Consider the following 25,291-nt stretch of genomic DNA (forward strand, 5'->3'; position numbering starts at 1 on the left):
TGGGCCTCAGTGCACAGCAGCAATGGGAACAGTCAGCCTGCTGCTCCAGTCCTCGCCACGCCCCCCCTTTAGGTCACCTTGGAACATGAGCTTCCTCAGTCCTGTGTTCAAATCAGCAGGGAGCGTCCCTGGCAACACACAAAGGAAGCCTCTCCACACCTTCCTGAGGACGGTCCTTGGGTCTGTCAGACGGTGGCAGGAGCAGGGGCGTGTGTTACTGTTCAGTCATCGCAATCGCACCACCAAGAGGTGGTAATTTTTTTCAATATTTTACATGCACTGCCACGTTATTTGCAAATTGTCATGCTATCATTTATTCCTAGCCAGTCTGTTTTCTGTGTCTGACTTTATTGCATTGGTATCATCTTCCAAGTCAATGTTAGGAGCAGTGTGAGCACTCGTCCTTGGCTCCTTCTTGACCCAAGCTTTCAAGAATCATCCTTCAATGTGCTGTTTACTGTGGACTTTTAAAGGTGATCATCAGAATACGATTTTGTTTCTGTTTTCCACTAACTGATACTGACTGTTAACAAGTCAGGTTTTTGTATTTAGTCAGGTGTTTGCTGAGTATTTTTCACATGCAAATAGTATCTCCAGCGTTTTGCCATTGTAAAGGTGAAGCATCGAACACTATGTAATGCTATCTGTAAAAAAATGAGGAGTATGCCAGTTTTACTGCCCTTTTTAAAATAGATCTAAAACATTCTTAACATGACAGTTCTGCTTACGTACCTGACAAAGCATATGTCTCTGCACATGGAAGTGCTGAGCAGCTGAGTTCCAGAGCCGGCTTCCAGCTGACATGCATGTCATTACCTTTAGGGAAACAGGCTGAACCTCCTGCCAAACTCCACTGACAAGTGTGACCCTTACTGTGGCTCAGTGACCTCTCCTCCCTGCATGGCCACGGCGGCCTGGATTGTCTTCTAGATACAGCTATCCTCTCCGACAGCCAGCTCATCTCCGAAATGCCAACAAATGAGGTCATTGGAAGGAACCCAAAAAGAATGATTTCCTAAGCTTTACCACAGAATATGTTTGAAAGCATTTACTGATGCCCCTGAAGCAGGAAGGTTAGATTATGTGTTAAATTGTCTTCCTTTTTTTGGCTGTTTCTGCGAAGTTCCTACAATGCTGCAGTCTGTGTACAGCATGCCGAAGGACGACTTACAAAACAATTTCCGAGGCCAACAGAACCAGTTTTCTAGGTGGGTGATTTCCCCTTATGCTGGAAAGTAAGAGACTCGGCAAGCAGTGTCTACTGAACTATCCTGTTTCCACAACTCACACACTCAATGCTGTGGGAGATAAGCATGATACAATGGAAAGCATAAAGTCAAACATTTCTAGAAACACTTCCATTATTAGCTTTTTAGCTCTACACAAGCTATTTAACTTCTCTAAACCTTAGTTACCACGGTCATAAAATAGCCCTTTAAAAAATCTGTTCTTCCCACACGAATAACCCTGTTCTGTGGATGAGAAACACTGCGATTCAGTAAGAAAGTGTGTTTTCTAAGACACAGTAATAGGAGGCAAATCCATGTTATGGAACTTGCTGTGCTCAGAGCTCTAAGAGAGAAATGCATTAAGACCGAGGTGTACGGAGCTTGGAGAGATCGTGTCTGCTTGGTGTGATCAGGGAGCCTCAGGGAGAGAACCACATTTGAGCTGAGCCCTGACTTGTGATTTGGGTTGTAAATCATGTGTCTGTATACACTGCAAACATAGATAATTTGTGAATTGCAGAACTTCTTACGTCTTCCACCTTTGAGGGGTGGAAACAGAGGTGGGTGGCATCATATCCTGGTCCTATTGCTGGAGCCCATCCCCTGAGTGGGATCCTGTCTGCGCATGTCTGTGCATTTAAGTCACCACAGGACTCCCGTGAGGGTAGAGTCATTTCAAACTCCCGGTCAATCCTGGGTAAGCAAACTGTGCCTTAGTGCTCTTCTTGTTTTACAAAAACGTGGGGAAGAATCGTTTTAATCTGTGTTTATACGATTGGAAACATTCCCTGTCCTGTGTGGGACGGAAGACTTCAGCAGTTGTCGGGAAAGGGTCATTCCCACCCATGACTGGGTGACACTTCTCTTTCTCCCCTAGACCTCTCCTCCTCCTTCTCCTCCCCCTGTTCCTCCTCCTCTCCCTCCTCTCCCCCCTCCTCCTCCTCCTCCTTCTCCTACTCCCCTCCTCCCCCTCTTCCTCCTCCACCCTTCTCCCCCTCACCCTCTTCCTCCTCCCCTCCCCTCTGCCTCCTCCTCTTCCACCCTTCTCCCCCTCCCCCTCCCGCTCCTCCTCCTTATCCCCCTCCTCCTCCTCCCCCTCTTCCACCTCTCCTCCTCCACCTCCTCCTGCCCCTCCACCCCCTCCTCCTCCCCCTCCCCCTATTCTTCTTCCCCTCCTTCTCCTCCTCCTCCTTCTGTCCCTACATCTCCCCCTAATCCTTCTCCTTCCCCTCCTCCTGCTTCTCCCCTCCTACTCCCCCTCTCCTCCTCCTCCTGCTCCTCTTCTTTCTATTCCTCCCCCAGTCTGTCCTTTTCTTATCTCCTCCTCTTGCTTCTCCACGTCTTTGCTCATCTGAGTGGCAGTTTTCAGCTCCCGCCCTGCCAAGTGGCCAGGCAGAGCCAGGGGTCTTCCTGTTTGTGTCATTGAGGGCATTGTCCAAACTGCACATCACCCTATTTCCTGTTATTTGTGGGAAACCCCACAAAATCCAGCACAGGGAGACCCAGGACAGCCCCCTGGGCATGTCCATGAGATCCCAGACCCCTGCCGTGCCTGCCTGAAAGCAGTTAAGAACCCTCCTGCTGATGACCTGGGAGTAAAATGAATGGTGGGCCCAGAGACTTCTAGGCCAGTGATGGCGAACCTCTGACACGCGAACTTATATTTGGTTGATTTTTCTTGGTTAAATGGCATTTAAATATATAAAATAAATATCAAATATATACGTCTTTGTTTTACTATGGTTGCAAATATCAAAACATTTCTATATGTGACATGGCACCAGAGTTACGTTAGGGTTTTTCAAAATGCTGACACACCGAGCTCAAAAGGTTCCCCATCACTGTTCTAGGCTGAGACCCAGTTTAAGGTCCAAGCAATTGCAAGTACAGTGGCACCTGCTATAATGAAGTCTTTTTCTAAGCACCCAGAAACCTAGCATCAACCTTGGCAGGGACGCAGGGAGGATGTTGAGGGGCACCTAGGAAAGGGGTGGATAGAGGCATCGTGCTAGGGAGAACTGACCATGTACTGGAGCTACTTAAGGCGGTGCCACCCAGAGCTGATCTGTGTGTGAAACACGCTGACAGCAGTGACCACCGGGTCAGATCCACACGGGGTGGACCTGCAGGCTCGGCAAAGAAGGGAAAGTTCCGCGTGTTAAACAGTCACCGAGGAATCCTGCTTCCACTTAAAGGCCACAGATCCACTCAGACTCCAGTTCACTTATATTCCCAGTTTGACCTGTAAAATGGGAATAAAAATGGTATCTACTTACATGAGGGTTTTGCAAGGAAAAAATGGCATCGCGTCTTTCAGGTGCTCAGCATTCGCACGTGGCACATTCCGTTAACTCAGTGCTGACTATTGGTTACATTTGTTTAGAAACACAGCCATGGGGCTATTTCTTTAGCTGGGATGTTTATATTTTGTATTATCTCTGATCCCATCAAAACTTGATTCCAAAGGATGAAGCTTTCATTTATTCATTTGCTCATACAGGCATCAATCATTTCATGAAGTGCCTAGTGTGACATAGAAGATAAATCTGTTGCAAAAGGTTCAGAGATGAATGAACATCATCCATCATCAAAGACCTCATGTTCTAGGGAGAACCCGAGAGGTATCCACTGTGAATTATAATACAATCTGATAAGAATGAGGGCAGAGATGTGCATGGAGGATTCCAAGGACATAAAAGAGTTGCACCTAGTCCAGATGGGACAAGAGACAAAGGAGACTTTTGAATAACAAGATGCCTGAGAAAAGTCTTAAATGATGGGCAAGGATTATCAAATTGAAGGTGGGGAAGGAAGGCAGGGCAGAGGTATCTAGAAGGAGAGAACAGCCTGAGCAAAGAATGGCTATTTGGAAACAAAGCAGGAAGTTCTATGTCAGTGGGTCTCAACCTTGGCTGCACATTTAGAATCACCTGGGAATCTTTTTAAAATTTTGATTTCTGGGCCTCATCCTCCGGAAATTCTGTTTCTTTGTGATGGGGTGGGGCCACAACATGAGTAACAAAGAAACAGGATTTCCGGAGGATGAGGCCCAGAAACCAGGATTTTACAAAGATTCCCAGGTGATTCTAAATGTGCAGCCAAGGTTGAGAACCACTGTTCTATGTGCTGATACAGAAGATACAAGGCAGGGAGGGCAGAGGAGTGGGTAGGCGAGCAGATTGGCTACTGAAGGGATTTCAGTTGCAGGTAGTTCTCACCTGGGCTCATTTGTCCCTCACCCTCAAAGGCCGCCTGCCCCAAGCACACAGACCCCTGCGGGGTGGCCCTCTGACTTGATGTAGGACCAGCAGGTTAAGTTTCACTGGAAGGGGCGAAGCCTCTTCCCAGTTGAGCGAAGTCCATGCTACACACAGTTTGCCGAGGAAGGTGTCCTAATTGGTTGAGGTTTGTGATAGAACTGGTTGGTGGCTTTTAGCAATCCCTGGGCAGATGCCCAAACTGCAAAGCTGGCGTTTGCCCTGCCCGAGCACAGGCACCGTTGCTCTGAGCAGGAGCCTCCACACACAGTCCTGGCTCCTCCAAAGGGAGAGGGGCACCCGACCTTGGGGGATGGAGGCAGGTGTTTGACTGAGAGCACACATTTCTCTGTGGAGATGCCTGGTGCTCTCCCCCATAGCACTGCTGTGTGAGGCAGGGGTGCCCAAGGCTCAGTATGAATGGGGCCCCATAAGCCTATCCAGCCTTTGCAGGTGTGCTGTCCCCATCACTGGATAGCTGGGCTGCAAGGGATCTGATGGTAGGTGGTGACACGGTGGCCTCCCATCACAGGTGAGACACCTCCCTGTGAAGGCACCACCTGTGTGCTGGCCAGGTGGGCCCCAGTTGTTCTGATGGGAAGTGGGAGTAACAGGTCCTCCCATCAGGGGAGGGATGTTGGGCCCTCCCATCGCATCACCTGCATTCTGCACAGGTGGTTCCCGGGGCTTGGAAAGAAAGTGCAACTACAAGGGGGACTTGCACGGATCATGGAGGCCATGCGGCCAGGATAGCCTGGGTGGCCTGAGGAAAGGTGGACACAGACATGCCTCGGACGTACCTTCATTCTCCATGGTGGTGGCTGTTGCGAGTGCAGGAGATTCCCTGTCCAGGCGGCCACAGTGCACTGATGGCAAGTGAACACTAGCGCCTCCGTCAGGGGCCTGGTGCCCTCCCTGTCACCACACCGCCTGTGTAATGACAGGAGGGCTCCAGGGGGTGGGATTTCAGGTGGAACCAGCAGCGTATCCACGCACTGGGGTGATGCCTGCTCCTCCTCCTCAGCGGCCAGGCTGTGGCCAGGTGGGTCCCTGGTCTTATGGCCAAAGGGAGACGCAGCAGCAGGGCTGTGTGCCTTCCTCAGTCCACCTCTAACGCGGATGCCCCGGCTACTGTGGCTGAGTGCGGCCTGGGGTGGACATACTGACCCCAGAGCTGGCACCATCCATGGGAGCCGCAGGACCCATAACCACAGGTCGGCCTGCCGAGGAACCGGCAAACTGAGCTGCTGCTCCCGGTGTCTAGCATCTAGGTGGCAACGCCAACGCCATAGTGGGAAGTTGGGCGCTAACAGGAGCACTGGGGGGAGAGGGTCCCTTCTGGGACCTGGAGGGGTCCCTCAGGTGGGCTGAGGGATGGGTGGGGCCAATGGGATGGTCTGAGGAGGGTAGGGTCCTTCAGTGCTGTTTGGCCAGTGGGGGGCCTGGAGGGTCCCTTTGCCCATCACTGGATTGGTAAATTGTCCGGATCCTCACAGTGGACTCAGGGTAAGTGCGAGCATAGCAAGGGGGAGTGGTGTCCTATTCACTGTCCTCATCATCCAAGGGCGGCTGAGAGGTGAGACCATCAGGTGCCCCGGCTGTGATGGGAGCAGCGACCTGGCCAGGGTGAGTGGCCAGGGGCAGGGTGTTTGCCATGGCTGAGCCAGGAGGGGAGGGAGAAGGGGCAGACTGAGTGGCACTGCAGCCCGCCCTGGCCTCTGGGTCAGCGCCGAGGATGCAGGCACCTGCAAGGCAGGGCAGCTTAGGAGGCGGGGGCAGCTGCCCTCGATCCCACCGCAGTGGGGGCAGCGGGAGCTGGAGGGGCAGGGCCATGGTTCTCTTGCGGGACTTCCTGGGGGCAGAGGCGGGTGGAGGATGGCTGCTGGATGGCTTTGGAGCCTCCACCTCCTCACACAAAGGTGGTGACACTGGGACGCTGGGCGGGGGGTCTCCCCGCAGCACTCCCTCTGCGGGGCTCTGTGGCTGCAGGAAGCCAAGGGGGCTTGGGTTTGGCTGCAGAGCAGGCAGGGCACCTCCCTCAGGGCTGCGTGAGCCTGCGCCCACCCCGCCTTTGGAGGAGCAGCTCCTGGGAGACAGCGGGGTGCTCCCACTCACGCTGCCCTGTGGGTGCTGGGCATGGAGGCCCAGAGGCCCAGGACCGCTCTTGCCGGTCGGGAGGACCCCGGTGGGCTCTGGGGCCCTCCATGTCAGTGGGGGGCCCCCAGGGCGGTAGGGGCTGTCGTGGTCACGCTGTCCCTTGTTCTGTACCTGATGGTCTTGGTTCTCTGCCCTCCCTTTTGGGGACCTTTCTTGGACCTTCACCTCCATGTCCTTCGGAGGAGGAAGTGGGATGGTCCTGGCTGGTTTGGGCTTCATAACCTGGACTTCCGGCCCGGGGAGATCAAGTCTGCCCGAGGGAGGAGGGATGTAGACCGTCCGGGGATAACGGAAACACAGACGGGGCTTCTCTGGGGGGTCTTCCCACCCCACGGAGGGGCGGAGCCCCAGAGGGAATCGGCCGGTCTTGGGGAGAGGACCCGGCCTTCCCACAGCTGTGAGACAGCCAGCTGCTGCTGGTGCAGGGCCCCGGGGTAAGAGCCCGAACCCAGGGCCCAGGGCAGGTGCAGGACCCCGGGGGAGGACCCTGTGACCAGAGCCCAGGGCAGGTGCAGGACTCCGGGTGCGGACCAGGTGACCTGGGCCCAGGGCAGGTGCAGGACCCCGGGGAAGGACCCTGTGACCTGAGCCCAGGGCAGGTGCAGGTCCCCATGGGAGGACCCGGTAACCAGGGCCCAGGGCAGGTGCAGGACCCCAGGGGAGGACCCGGTAACCAGGGCCCAGGGCAGGTGCAGGACCCCGGGTGCGGACCCGGTGCCCAGGGCCCAGGGCAGGTACAGGAGCCGCGGGGTGGGCGCGGCCAGGCGAGGCATCCCCCCTGCGCACCCCGAAAGCCACCGGGCGGCCGCCACCAGGCAAGGCCCGGTGGAGGAGGCCGCGGATTAAAGCAAGAAACCTGGAAAGCAAATTGCCCATCGAGAGCAAGTTGTGCGCCAAGCGAGCCGAGGTCAGAGTGGAGACCGGGAGCGCTGCTCCTTCGCTTCCTCCTCCGCTGGGGCTCTCGCACGCACTGAGCCAACGTGGGCCAGGAGCTCTGATGTCTCCATGGAAACGTCAACGGAGACTGGACACTGTGCACGTGCCAGGCCAGCGCGGGAGCAGAGGTCAAAGAGCAGGGGGCGGGGCCTCAGCACTGGCCACGCCCTTCCTGACCCTCCAGGACCTGGGCCTCCAGATGGGGGGCAGGTGTTGGGCACCGGCTGGCCCTGCAGGAGGAGCCTGTTCCAGACCGGGTCCCCGCGCCACACCTGCCCTGCCTGCTTCGGGCTCTGCGGGCGCTTAGGCGCCGTCCCCAGGGCCCAGGAGGCCCCAGCCTGTCACAGCCAGTGCGGGAGCCCCCAGATCCTGCGGGCATGTGGCCCCTCCTCCGGGCTCCCCAGCTTCTCTGTGCCGCCAGTCCCGGAGTCAGGGCCTCCCTCCATGGCTGCCCTGGCCGCCCGCCTCCCGGTCCAGCTGAGAAGGTTCCTGAGGAGTGGACCCGAGCCCTGACCTGCCTGGGGCCGCACCCCCACATCCAGAGCTGAGCCCGCAGCTAGCAGGGATTGCACCCCAATACGCTGCCTTGTGAGTGAGCAAACAGGGAGTCTTTTCCCAGGAGCCTTCTTGGGAGGGAGTCCCTGACCTTGTGGGGCAATGGAGGGGACGCAGGGAAGCATCTCCCAGGCCTTCCGTGTCCTTTGAAGCCAGCACAGCGGTCAGAGCCTTTGAAGTGCCCAGTGGACACCATCACATGCATCTCCCCACTTGTCCTTGCATTTCACCCCCTGCATGGACTGGCTCGTGAAAGAAATAGTTGAGCCCAGAGTTGTGGCTCCATGGGTTAGAGTGATGTCCCATGCAGGGGAAGGTCACGGATTCAACACCCAGTCAGGCCCTGCTCTTGGGTTGTGGGTTTGACCTTAGATTCTAGGCCCCGGTGAGACTTGGGGGGGTTGGGGGGCGGGAGGATGCAAGCAATCAATGTGTCTCTATTACTTTGGTGTTTCTCTCTCTCCCTCTCTGCCCCTCCTTCCCTTCCTCCTTCACTTCTTCCCTTCCACTCCCTTTTTTTTTTTAAATATATGTTATTGATTTTTAACAGAGAGGAAGGGAGAGGGATAGAGAGTTAGAAACATCAATGAGAGAGAAATATCTATCAGCTGCCTCCTGCACACTCCCTACTGGGGATGTCCCCGCAACTAAGGTACATGCCCTTGACCAGAATCAATACTGGGACCCTTCAGTCCGCAGGCCGATGCTCTATCCACTGAGCCCAACCCGTTAGGGCCCCTTCCACTCTCTTGAAAATCAATGGGACAGAATATCCTCAGGTGAGGGTAAAATAATTAGTTGACCTTTCCTTTGCTTTTAGGACTTAACATCTTTGCAAGTACATGGACTTCTTTGCTCCCAGCCCTGCAATGAATTTTGGGGCATGTATAATGTAAATTTACTAATCATCTTCTTTTGAACATTAGGAATTAAAAGGGCATGTTTTAATCTGATATTTGTGAGCACTTATTTCTTGACGGGACCCTAATAGGTATCCACAACAAGTAATCAAAAACTCCAGGGGGGTTTAGGGAATTTAATCTTTTTAAGAAATATATTTTTACTGGTTTTCAAGAGAAGAAGGGAGAGGGACAGAAGATAGAAACATCAATGATGAGTGAGGATCATGGATCGGCTGCCTCCTGCACACTCCACACTGGGGATCCAGCTGCAACCCTGGCATGAGCCCCCACCAGGAATCCAACACTGACCTCCTGGTTCCTAAGTTGATGCTTAACCACTGAGCCACGCCTGCTGGGCGGGAATTTAGTTTGACGTTGCTATCCAGGTATCTAGAATGGTGTCTATTACACAGCAGCAAGTTTTCAATAAATGTTTGTTGAATAGACATATGTAGTGACTACTTTTTCTCCATCTGTGACCTTTTATGTTAAAATGTATTATGATTTTTACCGAAATCAAGACGTTCACCTCTTGGGGTGCTCTATTCAAGAACTACCCGTGGTTGTTGTTAGGTAGTTATTATTTACTTGCACCCATAAAGGAGACACATCTCCAAAACTCTATCTTGGAGAGACTTAGTTACTTCTTATGTGTACTATTTGGTTAACTACAGGTTGATTTCTTCTTTGCAGGTTGAGTTCCTGTCAAGCTCATCCTGTTTACAGCGGCACCTGCAAAAACTCCTATGTTTTAACATTTGGCCAGAATCGAAAGAAGGGCCCAGAGCTTCAGACATGATTTGTTTAATATAGTTTGACCAGCCATACAATTTAAATCCTAAATACTTCAGTCGTTATGTCTTTTTAAACAGTCAATTTTTTCTAAATAACTTCAGAATTTTTCATACTTACATAACAGTAATTTTCCCTAATATGTTCAATATCCAATCCAAATTAAAATTTCCCCAAATTTCTCCAAATGACTTTTATGGGAAAATGCGATTATTTCCCTCAGGAGCCAATAGAGGATCACCCCCTTGCATTTGCCAGAAGATTCCAAATTCACACCTTGACCTCTTCCTGTTTCCTGGCTATTGGAAGGCAGTGGCTGCTTCAGGATCGAGCTGACCACCTCCTACCCAGCCAGTAGCCAGAAATTCATTGAGCGGATGATGGGTGCAAACCTGTCCCTTTTCTGAGAAGCATGTGCAGGCCGTCCTCTCTCAGAGCTTTTACCCCTAAGACTAGTCAAAAAGGAGGTTTATCTGAGTAACAAATAAGACCAAACATTAAAAAAAAACAAAACCCTTAACCTCCTCAGGCTCTGAAAGAACCTGGACCAGAGACCTAAGAAATTGGTTCCCCAGCTTTCCACTTGCCTAAAGGCGGAGCAGGAGTGACCTCTGAGGGGCTGTGGAGGCCTGTGGGAAGTGTAGTCCTGAAGGTCCTGGCTCCCGCCAGCGCTCTGGGAAGGGACCTCCAATCCATGCAGCAAGTGGGATCCCCGGTGCTTACCCCAGAGGACTCCCCCACCTGTGTCCCACGAGAGTCGCCAGAATATGCAGCAGCACAACCAGGGAGTCCGTGCTGCCTGTCACTACTTGATCCAATGAAGCAGAGACAGGGTTGAGTCATATATGAGCATTTATTCCAATATTGCCAGCAGCATGGGAGAGCAGCAGGTCAGCCACAAAAATCTGCTCCGCACCCCCATAAGCCAGCTGTTTATAGTGGGTAGGAGGCAAAGATTACTTGGGTGTATAAGAACTGCAGGCAGGGGAAAGCAGGTAAGGCATGGTGGTTACAGACAATAGGGCTGGGGGTGCAAATGGCGGGCGTCTCCAAGACTACATTGTAAATCTCTCCAGGACTGTGGGCAGTTCTCTGGAAAGGAGGGTAGATTGCGTCCCAATGTGAGCTCCCAGGTCCCAGGGCGTACAACTCCGCTCATCCAGGATGGAATGTGCTTTCTCTAATCAGAACAGAGCAATCACAGTTAACAGAGCATGATTGATATTTCTTATCATTGTAGCTAGTCCCCGATATTCTATTTCTGTCTCTCACTGAAGTTGAAGTTTTCTAATTTTATTCTTAAAAAGAATCTAACTGCATCATGCAATTAAAACAAATTTATCTATTCTGTCTTTACTCTAATTCATAATTTGAAACCAATTAATTTTATAAAAATCATGCTTTAAGGTGAAAAAGGGAATTTCACTCAAGTTAAAATTGATGGAGGAGGAAGAAAATGGCGGAGGTTTAGACGGACGTGTCAGTGCCTTGTCCCAGAGCAGATAAGGGCGAGCAGCTGAAACGGGTAACATACAGCCCGAATAAGCAGAGGAGATTCAGCTGAGAGACAGTCTGCAGCCAGGAAAGACAGAGAACTCCTAGGAAAAGGGAACGGTTAGAAGCTGAGGCTGAAACCTCTCCAGGTGCGCTGGCTCAGCTGCGGAGACCATGCCATCTTGATTGGCTGTTACTGGTATCCAGAGACCAGCTACTAACCCAGCAACAACAGCTCTCAAGCAGCGCGACTACATGAACTCAGAGGAGCCCTGCTTCTCCCCACAGAAAGGTTAGACTTCCCCCAAAGGTGCGGTTTTCAATTTAGGTTGGAGAGTGGAATGCCCGCAGGGTGGGGGGAACTCTGCGCCCCACAAAGACCACAGCTGTTGGAGCCAGTGTGACCCACGAGTGTGGAAGGGATCCCCCAGGGCTGCTGGCAGAAGGGAACGCTATAAATAAGCCCACAGTTGGACTGGACACAAACGGGAAGCCTCAGATTATGCCAGTTTGCTGGCTACTCTGTGTCAGGAGCCAGAGCACGCACAGAGACTCCACGCAGATCTGGAAGGTGGAGCCTTGCGAGTTCGCACAACTTCCCAGGCTCTTAAATCTTTGCGTTTGATTGTTGAACCCAGTGCATGGGATTGCCCAGTTGGGGTCAGTCACAGAGCCTGTGGCGGGAGGTTGTTTTTGGGGAGCCTGGGAAACAGAGCAGGGAGTGACGATTAAAGAACCAGTTCTGGGCAGAGGACTTTCCCAGTTTCAGGTACAATAGAGAACACCTGGTCAGAGAGGTCTTATAGCCTCAGAGGTCAATCCCGACACACTGCCACCCAGAGGCAGAGACACAAACTGCCTCTTCTGTAAATACAGATAAGGGCTGTCTGGGAAACCAATACAGCCTGCCTTAAAATCAGGACTGTGGCTTACAACACCGAGGAACAGTGTATCAGAGGGAAATTCAACATTCTCCTGAATACCTGGCTTGCCAAAAAGAGGAGCAGAAGATCTGAAGCACCATCATTACAGCCCATTTTTTAATTATTATTTTGTTTTAATTATTGTTTCACCTTTTAACTAAGAAACCATTTTTTTCTTTTTTCATCACCTGATTTTACCCTTTTAATTACTACATTTTTATTTTTAACCGGTATTATTACTGCTACCATTTTACCATTTTTTTTTAAGTGTCATTTTATTTTCTCTTTATTTTATTTTGGGACTAGTGTTCTCCATTCTATTTTCATCGTTCCTTTAGCATCGTTTTCCTCTACCTCAACTGTGCCACTGTGCTAAAACCCTCTTCCCCACTTTTCCCCTTTTGCTGTCCTGTTTCTCTTACCCTATTCCTGCTTTAGATTTTCCCTATTCTTCTTACCCCCTATCTAAATTTCACCCTACTTATATATCCCTTTTCCAATCACCTGCTCTAAATCCTTATACACCTCTCCTTTATCTTTCTTCATTATCCAAATTTTTTTTCTCTTCTTTTCTCTATTGTTTTGTTGTTGTTTGCTTGATTGTTGAGTATATTGGGGTTTTTTGTTTGTTTGTTTGTTTTGGGGTTTTTTGGGGGGGGGGGTTTTGGATTGTTTGTGAGGTTGTGCTGCTTTTTCTTTTTATTTTCCTGTTTCAATACCCCCCCCCACCCCACACCTGGTTATTTTTGTGCTTCTCTTTTCCCTTGCCTCACTTGATATTATTGGTTGTTTGTACTTTGTATTTACTCCGGGGATCAGTTGCTGGAATTTGTTGGCATTAGTGGTGGTTCTATCGGAGTTTTCTCCTCATATGAATAGTCTCCTCCCCTCTTCTACTTCATTCTCTTTTCTCTCTCTCTCTTTTTTTTCTTTCTGTTTTCTTCTCTATCTTTTTCTCTTCTTTCTTCCTTATCCCCCACCTCTCTTAGCTCAGGTGGCCACCTTTCTTTGGGGTTATTAATACCATAAATACATTTGTGTTCAGTGCCTGGTACGTTGTGCCTTGTTGTGTTATATTTTGTGCCTTTAAATCAACACAGCAGATCCAAGCAACAGCGGCCTCCTGATCACCACACGCTCTGTCTGAGGAACACCTGCTGTGTGTGAAGCCTCCCTCCACCAGCCAGAAGAGCCACAACAGCTGTGAACAGCACCCATCAGAGGACCTGCTCCCAACAGAGGAGCAGCTGATACCACAACCGCCCAAGGAGCAACCACAGCCCGAGGAGCCACTGCCACCTAGGGAGCAGCGACTGAACGACTCAATATCTATACATGTCAGTGAGATCAAACATGGGTAGACAAAGAAATCCTCAAAGGAAAGAAAAGGAGGACTCACCAGAAAAGCAGGTAAGTGATACAGAGGCATGCAACATGACAGAAAAAGAATTCAGAATAAGGATCCTAGAGTGCATAAACCGGATGGAGGAAAAAATCGACAACTTATGCAAGAAGCAAGAAGAAACAAATGAAAAAATCAATAACATATTCAAGAAGCTAGAAGAAACAGATGAAAAAATCAATAACATATTCAAGAAGCTAGAAGAAACAGATGAAAAAATCAACAACTTAAGTAAGACCCAAGAAGAAATGAAGAGCGATATAGCTGCAACAAAAAACACCATTGAAAGTATCAACAGTAGACTAGGAGAAGCGGAAGACAGAATTAGTGAATTAGAAGACAAGGAAGCAAAACACACCCAAACTGTACTTCAATTGGAGAAAAAAATTAAAAGACAGGAGGAGAATCTAAGGGAGCTTTGGGACAACATGAAATGAAACAACATACGAATAATAGGGGTGCCAGAACAACAGAAAGAGGAACAAGGATTAGAAAACCTATTCGAAGAAATAATATCAGAAAACTTCCCTGAGGTGGGGAAGAAAAAAGTCACACAAGCCCAGAGAGTACCAAACAAGGTGAACCCGAAAAGACCCACACCAAGACACATCATACTTACCATGGCAAATGCTCAGGACAAAGAGAGAATCTTACAGGCTGCAAGAGAGAGACAGAAAGTTACACACAAGGGATCTCCCATTAGATTATCAAATGATTTCTCAACAGAAACACATCAGGACAGAAAAGAATGGACTGAAATTTACAAAGTGATGCAAAGCAAAGGACTGAATCCAAGATTACTCTATGCAGCAAGGCTATCATTCAAAATTGAAGGGGAAATAAGAAGCTTCACAGACAAAAAAAGGCTAAGGGAGTTTATCACCACCAAGCCAGCAATGCAAGAAATGCTAAAGGGACTGGTGTAAAAAGAAGAAATAAAAAGCTCAGAAAGAAAACAGCCACACAAAAAAAGAAATGGCTACAAACAAGTACCTTTCAATAATAACTTTAAATGTAAACGGGCTAAATGCTCCAACCAAAAGACATCGAGTGGCTGAATGGATAAAAAATCATGACCCATACATTTGCTGTCTACAAGAGACCCACCTCATTAGCAGGGACTCACACAGACTGTAAGTGAAGGGATGGAAACATATCTTTCAGGCAAATGGAAAGGAAAAGAAAGCTGGGGTAGCAATACTTATATCAGACAAAATAGACCTCAAAGTGAAGGCCATAACAAGAGATAAGGAAGGCCACTTCATAATACTAAAGGGATCAATACAACAAGAAGATATAACCCTGGTAAACATATATGCACCCAATGCAGGAGCACCCAAATACATAAAAAAACTCCTGGAAGATATCAAAGGAGAGATCGACAACAATACAATCATAGTAGGGGACTTTAATACACCACTGACATCACTGGATAAATCCTCTAGACAAACAATCAGCAAAGATACAGCAATCCTAAATGACTCACTAGATCAGATGGACTTAATAGACATCTTCAGAACACTTCATCCCAAAGCCACGGAATATACATTCTACTCAAGTGCTCATAGGACAGATTCAAAAATAGACCACATATTGGGTCACAAACAAAGTCTCCCCAAATTTAAAAAGATTGAAATCATACCAAGGATCTTCTCAGACCACAAGGCCATAATATTACAAATAAACTACAATAAAAACAACCCAAAATACTCGAAAACTTGGAAGCTGAATAGCATATTATTAAATATTGATTGGGTTACCAATGAGATCAAAGAAGAAATTAAAAACATCCTGGAAACTAATGACAATGAAAACACAACAATCCAAAACCTATGGGACACAATGAAAGCAATCCTGAGAGGGAAGTTTATAGCTCTACAAGACTATCTCAAAAAACAAGAAAAAATGGTAGTAAATCATCTAACTCTACAACTCAAAGAATTAGAAAGAGATCAGCAAAAAAACCCCAGAGTGAGCAGAAGGAAGGAGATAATAAAGATTAGAGCAGAAATCAATGACATAGAGACCAAAAAAATAATACAGAAAATCAATGAAACCAAGAGCTGGTTCTTTGAAAGGATAAACAAGATTGACAAACCTCTAGCCAGGCTCACCAAGAAGCAAAGAGAGAGGACCCAAATAAACAAAATCAGAAACAATAGGGGCGAAATAACAACAGACCCCACAGAAATACAAATGATTGTTAAAAAATATTATGGACAGCTCTACTCCAACAAACTAGACAACCTGGAGGAAATGGACAAATTCCTAGAAAAATACAACATTCCAAAACTCAATCAGGAAGAATCTAAAAATCTCAATAGGCCAATAACTATGGAAGAAATTGAAGCAGTCATCAAAAAGCTTCCAGCAAACAAAAGCCCAGGACCAGACAGCTTTACAGGGGAGTTTTACCAAACATTCAAGGAAGAACCAAAACCTATCCTCCTCAGACTACTACTAAAAATTCAGGAGGAAGGAACACTTCCAAGCTCATTCTATGAAGCCAGCATCACCCTCATACCAAAACCAGGTAAAGACAACACAATGAAAGAGAATTACAGGCCAATATCCCTCATGAACATAGATGCCAAAATCCTCAACAAAATTTTAGCAAATCGGAACCAGCTGTACATCAGAAAGATCATACATCATGACCAAGTAGGATTTATCCCAGGGATGCAAGGATGGTACAATATGCGCAAATCAATAAACGTGATACATCACATAAACAAATTGAAAGAAAAAAAACACATGGTCATATCAATTGATGCAGAAAAAGCATTTGACAAAATTGAACACCCATTTTTGATAAAAAAAAACTCTCAGCAAGGTGGGAGTAGAAGGATCAAACCTCAACATAATAAAAGCCATATATGACAGACCCACAGCCAACATCATACTCAATGGACAAAAACTAACACCATTTCCCCTAAGAACAGGAACAAGACAGGGATGCCCGCTCTCACCACTCCTGTTCAACATACTACTGGAAGTATTAGCCATTGCAATTAGACAAGAAGAAGAAATAAAAGGCATCCAAATTGGAAAAGAGGAAGTAAAACTGTCCTTATTTGCAGACGACATGATATTATACATACAAAATCCTAGAGACTCCATCAAAAAACTACTAGACTTAATACATGAATTTGGCAATGTAGCAGGATACAAAATTAACCCCAAGAAATCTGAGGCATTTCTATACACCAATAGTGAACTTTCAGAAAGAGAGATTATAAAAACAATCCCATTTACCATCGCACCAAAAAAATTAAGCTACCTAGGAATAAACTTAACTAAAGAGGTAAAAGACCTCTACTCAGAAAACTACAGGACGTTGAAAAAAGAGATAGAGGAAGACATAAACATATGGAAGAACATACCGTGTTCATGGATTGGTAGGATCAACATCATTAAAATGTCCATACTACCCAAAGCAATCTATAAATTCAACGCACTTCCAATTAAAACACCAACGGCATACTTCACAGATCTAGAACGAACTCTCCAAAAATTCATCTGGATTCAAAAAAGACCCCGAATAGCTGCAGCAATCCTGAGAAACAACAAAGTAGGTGGGATCTCAATACCAGATATCAAGTTGTATTACAAAGCCACTGTTCTCAAAACCACCTCGTACTGGCACAAGAACAGGCATATAGATCAATGGAATAGAATAGAGAGCCCAGAAATCGGCCCGAACCAATATGCTCAATTAATATTTGACAAAGGAGGCAAGAACATACAATGGAGCCCAGATAGTCTCTTCAATAAATGGTGTTGGGAAAATTGGACAGATACATGCAAGAAAATGAAACTAGACCACCAACTTACACCATACACAAAAATAAACTCAAAATGGATAAAGGACTTAAATGTACAACAGGAAACCATAAAAATTCTAGAAGAATCCAAAGGCAACAAAATCTCAGACATATGCCGAAGCAATTTCTTCACTGATACTGCTCCTAGGGCACTTGAAACGAAAGAGAAAATGAACAAATGGAACTACTTCAAAATAAAAAGCTTCTGCACAGCAAAAGAAACCATCAACAAAACAACAAGAAAACCCACTGTGTGGGAAAACATATTTGCCAATGTCATATCTGATAAGGGCCTAATCTCCAAAATTTATAGGGAACTCATACAACTTAACAAAAGGAAGATAAACAATCCAATCAAAAATGGGCAAAGGACCTAAATAGACACCTTTCAAAAGAGGACATTCAGAAAGCCAAGAGACATATGAAAACATGCTCAAAGTCACTAATCATCCGAGAGATGCAAATCAAAACAACAATGAGGTACCATCTCACACCTGTCAGACTGGCTATCATCAACAAATCAACAAACGACAAGTGCTGGAGAGGATGTGGAGAAAAAGGAACACTTGTGCACTGCTGGTGGGAATGCAGACTGGTGCAGCCACTATGGAAGACAGTATGGAGTTTCCTTAAAAAACTGAAAATGGAACTCCCATTTGACCCTGTGATCCCACTTCTAGGAATATATCCCAGGAAACCAGAAACACCAATCAGAAAGGATATATGCACCCATATGTTCATAGCAGCACAATTCACCATAGCTAAGATCTGGAAACAGCCTAAGTGCCCATCTGTAGATGAATGGATTAGAAAACTGTGATACATCTACACGATGGAATACTATGCTGCTGTAAAAAAAAAAAAGGAACTCCTACCATTTGCAAAGGCATGGATGGAACTGGAGAGCATTATGCTAAGTGAAATAAGCCAGTCAATGAAGGAAAAATACCACGTGATCTCACTCATTCATGGATAATAGAGACCAGTATAAACTTTTGAACAGTAATAGATACAGAGGCAGAGCTTCCTCGAACAGATTGTCAAAATGCAGCGGGAAGACCGGGGAAAGTTGGGGGGCAGAAGGGAGGGGTATAAGAGATCAACCGAAGGACTTGTATGCATTCATATATGCATAACCAATGGACATGGGACGCTGGGGGGTGGGGGAGGCCAGGGGATAGTCAAGGGCAGGGGGGCGGGAAAGACACATATGTAATATCCTTTGTAATACTTTAAGCAATAAAAAAAAAAAATTTTTTTAAAACGTTAAAATTGACTCTCTGGTGGTTTCCCTAATAAGTCCTTTGCTTTACCAATATGACAAGGTAAGATTTTTGGAAGAAGGTCATTGCTGACGCACAAGAGGATGCCATATGCTTTGTTAGTGTTCTCCCTGCTACCTCATGGCTCTTGTAATTTGTCACAACAAATGCTTGTGACAACATTGGCAAGAGACAGCAAACCTGTTGTTGTTATTTTATTTTTATTAAGCACCGGCACACAGAGTATTAACGCTGTCCTGAATTATCCATAAAATGATTATTATTGTTGTTTGTAAACCCACAAATTTTGAAATCAGAAAAAAAAATCAATGTAGATCCTTTTCTTGAGAGCAGAAACCTGGCCTAGGATTGATTCATCTTTGTCAGTAACATATGAGGACTGGAGCCAACCGAACTTTGGAGAAGTCAGGAATATATGAACTCCTCCAGTGTGGCTCTCTCTCTCTCTCTCTCTCTCTCTCTCTCTCTCTCTCTCTCACTCACTGTGTGTGTCTCTCTCTCTCTCTTTCTTTTTTTTTTAAAGGTTTAAACAAACCCAGGATGAAGCTGTTCTCTCCTTCCATCCAGATCAGATTGGGAAATTCAGCATTGAATGCCATAAACCACAGTTAATTTCTTTCTCATTTAGTAAGAAAGTGGATTGTGGGGAAAACCAAGATGGAGGCATAGGTAAACACCGGAAATTACTGCCTCCTACAACAAATTCAAAAATACAACTAAAAGACAAAACAGACATCATTCAGAACCACAGGAAGGCTGGCTGAGTGGAAATTCTACAACTAGAGGGAAAGAGAAAAGCACACTGAGACTCATAGGAGGTGTGGAAGTGCAGAGGTACGGAGGCGAATGCGGCAAAGGCTGGCAACTGAGGACGCGGCTGTGTTTCTGAATCGGGAGGGAGTCACAAGCCCCCAAATGCTCTGAACTCCAGTTCTGGGTGAGTCTCTGGGGACCCAGGACTCATATGGGGAGAAACTGGACTGTCTGGCAGCGGGCATAACTCGGAACTTGAGGGCGGCTTTCCCTCAGAGGTCCTTGCAGCAATTACCAGGACACTGAGACACGGGGCCTCTAAGGGCAGTGCTGAGGATCAGCCATAGTTGTTTGCTCCGCCCTGTTGATCCCCTGAGACTACCCCCCAACCAAGCTGCCGCAGAGGATTTAGCAATCTGAAAATGACCTAACACACTGCAGCTGGGTCAGAGAGACCCAGAACATCCAAAAGAGGGTTCAAGGCCCCACAGCAGCTTGCATTGCTTCACAGCTGGGCCTCATTTCGGCACCTCCAAACCCCAAACAAGGAAGGGGAATCTGAAGATCTCTTTGTAGCTACTGCTGGGTAGCCTCAGGCAGAGGCTAAATTAGCACCTCCATAGATCCAAGAGCCAGTGTACCCAGTGGTCAGAGTGGGACCATCAAATTACAACTCATCAGATCCATAAGGGACACACTCAGGGGGCAGACTCAGGGAGCACCAAAGCCCCACTGAAGCAAGTCTTGCCTGATAAGGGTGTCTCCAGCACAGACGTTCTTCCACTGTAGACACAGCTGATTCTCACAGCCAATTGGCCTGGAGGTCAATTCCTCCCAGTGATACCTACCACAATCAAGGCTTAACTACAACAAGACTGTGCACAAAGACCACAAAGGGGTGCACCAACAGTGTCCACATCAGGTAATTGGGGAGGCTGAGCCACTGGGCCCTATAGGACACCTCGCACAGAAAGCCACTCTATCAACACAGGGAAGCATAAAAAATGCAGAGACAAAGAAAGAGGTCACAAATGACAGAAATGGAGGAAAGCAAACAACTGGATTTAGAGTTCAAAACCACACTTTTAAGGTTTTTCAAGAACTTTCTTGAAACCGCTGATAAATTTAGTAAGACCCTCAAAAAGACTGGTGAGACCGCCGATAAATATAGTGAGACCCTCAAGAACTCTAGTGAGACCCTCGAGGTTATGAAAAAGGACCAACTAGAAATTAAGCATACACTGACTGAAATAAAGGATATTATGCAGAGTTCCAACAGCAGAATAGAGGATCGCAAGAATCAAGTCAAAGATTTGAAATATGAAGAAGCAAAAATTACCTAACCGGAAAAGCAAAAGGAAAAAAGAATCCAAAAATACGAAGATAGCATAAGGCGCCTACAGGACAGCTTCAAGCGTACCAACATCCGAATTATAGGGGTGCCAGCAGAAGAGAGAGAGCAAGATATTGAAAACCTATTTGAAGAAATAATGACAGAAAACTTCCCCTACCTGGTGAAAGAAAGAGACTTACAAGAACCTACAACCAAGATTACTTCATGCAGCAAAGCTATCATTCAGAATTGAAGATCAGATAGAGAGCTTCACAGATATGGAAAAGCTAAAGGAGTTCATCACAACCAAACCAGTATTATATGAAATGCTGAAAGGTATTCTTTAAGAAGAGGAAGAAGAAGAAAAAGGTAAAGATACAAATTATGAACAACAAATACACATCTATCAACAAGTGAATCTAAAAATCAAGTGAATAAAAAATCATGAACAGAATAAACTGGTGAATATAATAGAATCAGGGGCATAGAAAGGGAGTGGACTGACTATTCTTGGGGGGAAAGGGGTGTGGGGGATGAGGGAATAGACTGGACAGAAATCGTGCTCTTATGGATGAGGATGGTGGGGGAGTGAGGGAGGAGGGAGGGGTGGGAACTGGGTGGAGGGGAGCGATGGGGGGAAAAGAGGAACAACTGTAATAATCTGAACAATAATGATTTAATTTAAAAAATAAATAAGTAAAGTAGTTTTGGACTGGCAATATACTGAAATGCCTGGAAATAGGAAGTAAATGTAAAACTTTTCTGGAGGAATTTCCGTAGAAAACTTTTCAAGGAAAATTAGCACTCACAGTAAAAATAAAACATGGCCCTATCCGCATTGGCTCAGTTGATAGAGTGTCTGCCTGGGGACCAAAGGGTCCCGGGTTCGATTCCACATACCTCAGTTGCAGGCTCCTCCCCGACCAGGGCCCTGGTCAGGGCTCCTGCAGGAGGCAACCAGTTGATGTGTTTCTCTCATATCGATATTTCTCTCTTTCCCTCTCTTCCACTCTCTCTAAAAATCAAGGCAAAATATCCTCACATGAGGATTTAAAAAAATAAATAAACCATAAAGGAAACAAGGCATCATGGGGAAGCACCAACAAAAATAATAGACAAGAAGCCTATTTAAAAAATAAAATATTGATGCCCTAGCCAGTTTTGTTCAGTGGTTTTGGTGTCAGCCTGTGGACTGAAGGGTCAGGGTTCAATTCCAGTCTAGGACACATGCCCGGGTTTCAAGCTGGATCCCCAATCAGTGCCGGAGGCACCTGGTCAATGATTCTCATCATTGATGTTTTTATCTCTCCCTCTCCCTCTCGTCAAAAATAAAAATATATTTTAAAAAAAAAAACAAACATGTAACCAAATAAAAAATAATAATAAAGTAAAATATTGAAATTACAAAAAAAAACAAAGTGGATTGTGTCAAGCCTGAAAGAAGGCAGCTAGTATGAATCCCTACACTCCCAATTGTATGACAAATGAGCTCTGAATGTCCCGGGCCTTGCACCAGCCTGCGCCCAGGACCAATGCTGACACTGGGTGGTTAGTGCTGACTGTGACTGGGGCACTTTGGCGCTTGGTTGCCAGGCCTCTCCAGGCATTCCTGAGGGTCTCTAGGAAGGTGCTCCTATGAGCTGAGCAACCCGTTTGCCCATGTCCTTTGATTAAAGGGTCCTTGTTAATATCCACTCTTTGCAAACTACGGAAGGTGGAGGAAGGCGGTGCTTCATCAGAGCCCCTGGTGCCCCGTCATGCCCTCCCCCAGGACATGGATTCCCTGAGCATTGTTCTGTCTGGATCCTGGCTCTGCCCTGGGAAGCAGCGCTAACAATCTCTTTCACTGGCTGGGGACACATCTTAGTCTGCCCTCCCTTCCCCAACTGTCTCCTGCCTCTCTGTCCTGCTTCTTGTGCACCAACTTCCTCCCTCCTCTTTTTCACAAAAAAATAGTCCTCCATGCCCAGCAACTCACCCACTAGATACCTAATGGTTCAATGTGCTCAGCAAGGGCACCTAAGGCTGCACAGGTGGCAAGTGATAGGACCAGAATGTAGACACTAGTCCAGGGGTGGGCAACCCCTGGCACGCATGCCAAACATGGCATGCCAGTAACTTTTGCTGGCATGCGAAACCCTCTCTTATAATCTTCCATTTACAATTTTTTTTCTTAATAATGACTTTTTTATTTATCAGATAAATTCAGTGTAGGTGCATCTTAGATAAATTAATAATTTTACATAACAAGTTATCTTAAAGGCTGTAGACATGGATTGACGAGAGAGGGGAAGAGCAATTTCTATGCCTCTGCCTTCACTCTCCCTGCCTGCCTAGATCCGACCAGTGTTTTGGTTTCATCCACATACGCTTGTGAATCTTTGTTCTCAGTGATGAATTTTGTTAAGTCTCATAATAGGAGTAGCATGATGGATGAAAGTAGTAGCTCGTGCATATCTCTGAAGGTCACGAAATATAAACCTGATGTAAAATCACTGTCATCAGTGAGGCAGCAGCAAAAGTCCCACTGAAAATATCAAACGGAGTCATAAAGTTTTCTGTCGGACTATCAGTATACATGTATACAATAAAAAATAGCCCTACCCCTAAACGGTTTGGCTCAGTGGATAGAGTGTCAGCCTGCGGACTGAAGGGTCCCATATTTGATTCCGGTCAAGGGCATGTACCTTGGTTGCGGGCACATCCCCACTAGGAGGTGTGCAGGAGGCACCTGATCAATGTTTCTCTCTCATCGATGTTTCTAACTCTCTATCCCTCTCCCTTCCTCTCTGTATAAAATCAATAAAATATACATTTAAAAAAATAATCATTTTAATAAAAAAAATAAATAAATAAATGTATTTTTCATCATCATATACTGTGTTTTTGTCGCTCAAATGAATTTTATCTTTTCTTCAAGGTTCTTCACATACGTACACCTTAAGAGATATCAAGTACGCATAACATGTTCTCTGAGTCAGAGATTTTGCTGGTTTTGGCACACACTCACAAAAAGGTTGCCCACCCCTGTCCTAGTCTGTCCACAAAGTTTGTTCCCCTATATTGGGGAGTATTCCTATTAGTTATGTGTTTCAGAAAACACTTCGAACCTGTCTTAATTTTATTCGAAAGGTTGTTAAATATGATATGTTTGAAGTAAATAAGTGAAGTTCTCCTAAAGTTAAGCATTTTCCCATTGGTCGTATTTGGATTCAATCTATTTTAGGGTCTAGAAAGAAAGAAAAAAAGCCCAATAGACTGAAGGCTTCCCCATGTGGGCCCCAGACAGTGCTGCTGGAACCCGGAGGCTGAAGACATGGTTGTCCTTTGACAATGACTCTGGAACTGCCGCCCAATTGCCAAATCCTGCCTCTCCATAGAATGTGAGGTACCCAAACCAGCACTTCTCAACCCTCAGCCAGATTATACATCTGTTTCATGATCCTGTGGGCTGGTTGCTCATTTCTTGTATTTTTCTCCAAGAGAAAACCCTTTTCTCTTTACTTCCCTCAGCCCTACTTTCCTTCTCTTCCTCCTCCCATCCCTACTCTGTGTGAGCATTGTCCTGTCTATGGTGTGCTGAGAGGGAGGGCATGTGGCAGCCATGCAAAGATGGTGCATTCATATTCCTCAAGCAGAGCCCGGAAAATAGAAAACTGTAGTTGAAGTTTCTCAAATTGGGAGGACGAGCCACACCTCAGATAACATCATCGGTGACTCTGAAATGGGAATTCTCATTAGCGTGACTTGTGGTGCTTTCTTAATCACAAATGCAGCCAGGAATGTCTATATTGAAAAGTCCTCACAGGCGGTGTTAATGGAGCTCCATCTCAAGTCTCCTTGTCCTGAGGAATAAGAGTTGGCTTTAAGTATTGAGTTTCAAGTAGTCTTCACTAGTGGTTGCCCCTGGTGTGACCTTTATCTCTCTACTTCTCAACCTCCTGGTCTTTCCCCCTCCTACTACCAAGCTCCTATGGAGGGGGGATCTGATTGATTGGTTAACCACCAACATATATGTTCAAATGAATAGCGATTGAATGAATGAATGATTGTTCACAAATAGAGCAACTTTGGCTCAGGCGTGATTCTCTTTTGTGTTAACAATAGTGACCTGATTCAGATGAAACACATATTTTTGCAAACCCAAAAGAACTCACCTGGATGCAGTTTTCTCTTGTGACAGTGGTGTAATTGAGAAGCACTATTGCAATTGAAAAGTCTTGTGATATGCAAGACAAGAACTTTGGGCATGCATGTCAATAAAAAGCAAGATGAGGTGCGAAAGGGTTAACACCTTCCTATGAGAGACTAGATGAGTGCTACTGAGGCTCAGGGACAAGAGGAATAGATTCCATATTGGGGGGAGGGAAGGACGAATAAAAAACTACCTTCTGATTCTTTCTCTTCTTATTTCCCCTTTACTTTTTCCCCAATTTCAAGGAAATTTATCC

Source organism: Myotis daubentonii, chromosome 11 (genome assembly GCF_963259705.1).
Source record: "Myotis daubentonii chromosome 11, mMyoDau2.1, whole genome shotgun sequence".
Lineage (NCBI taxonomy): Eukaryota > Metazoa > Chordata > Mammalia > Chiroptera > Vespertilionidae > Myotis > Myotis daubentonii.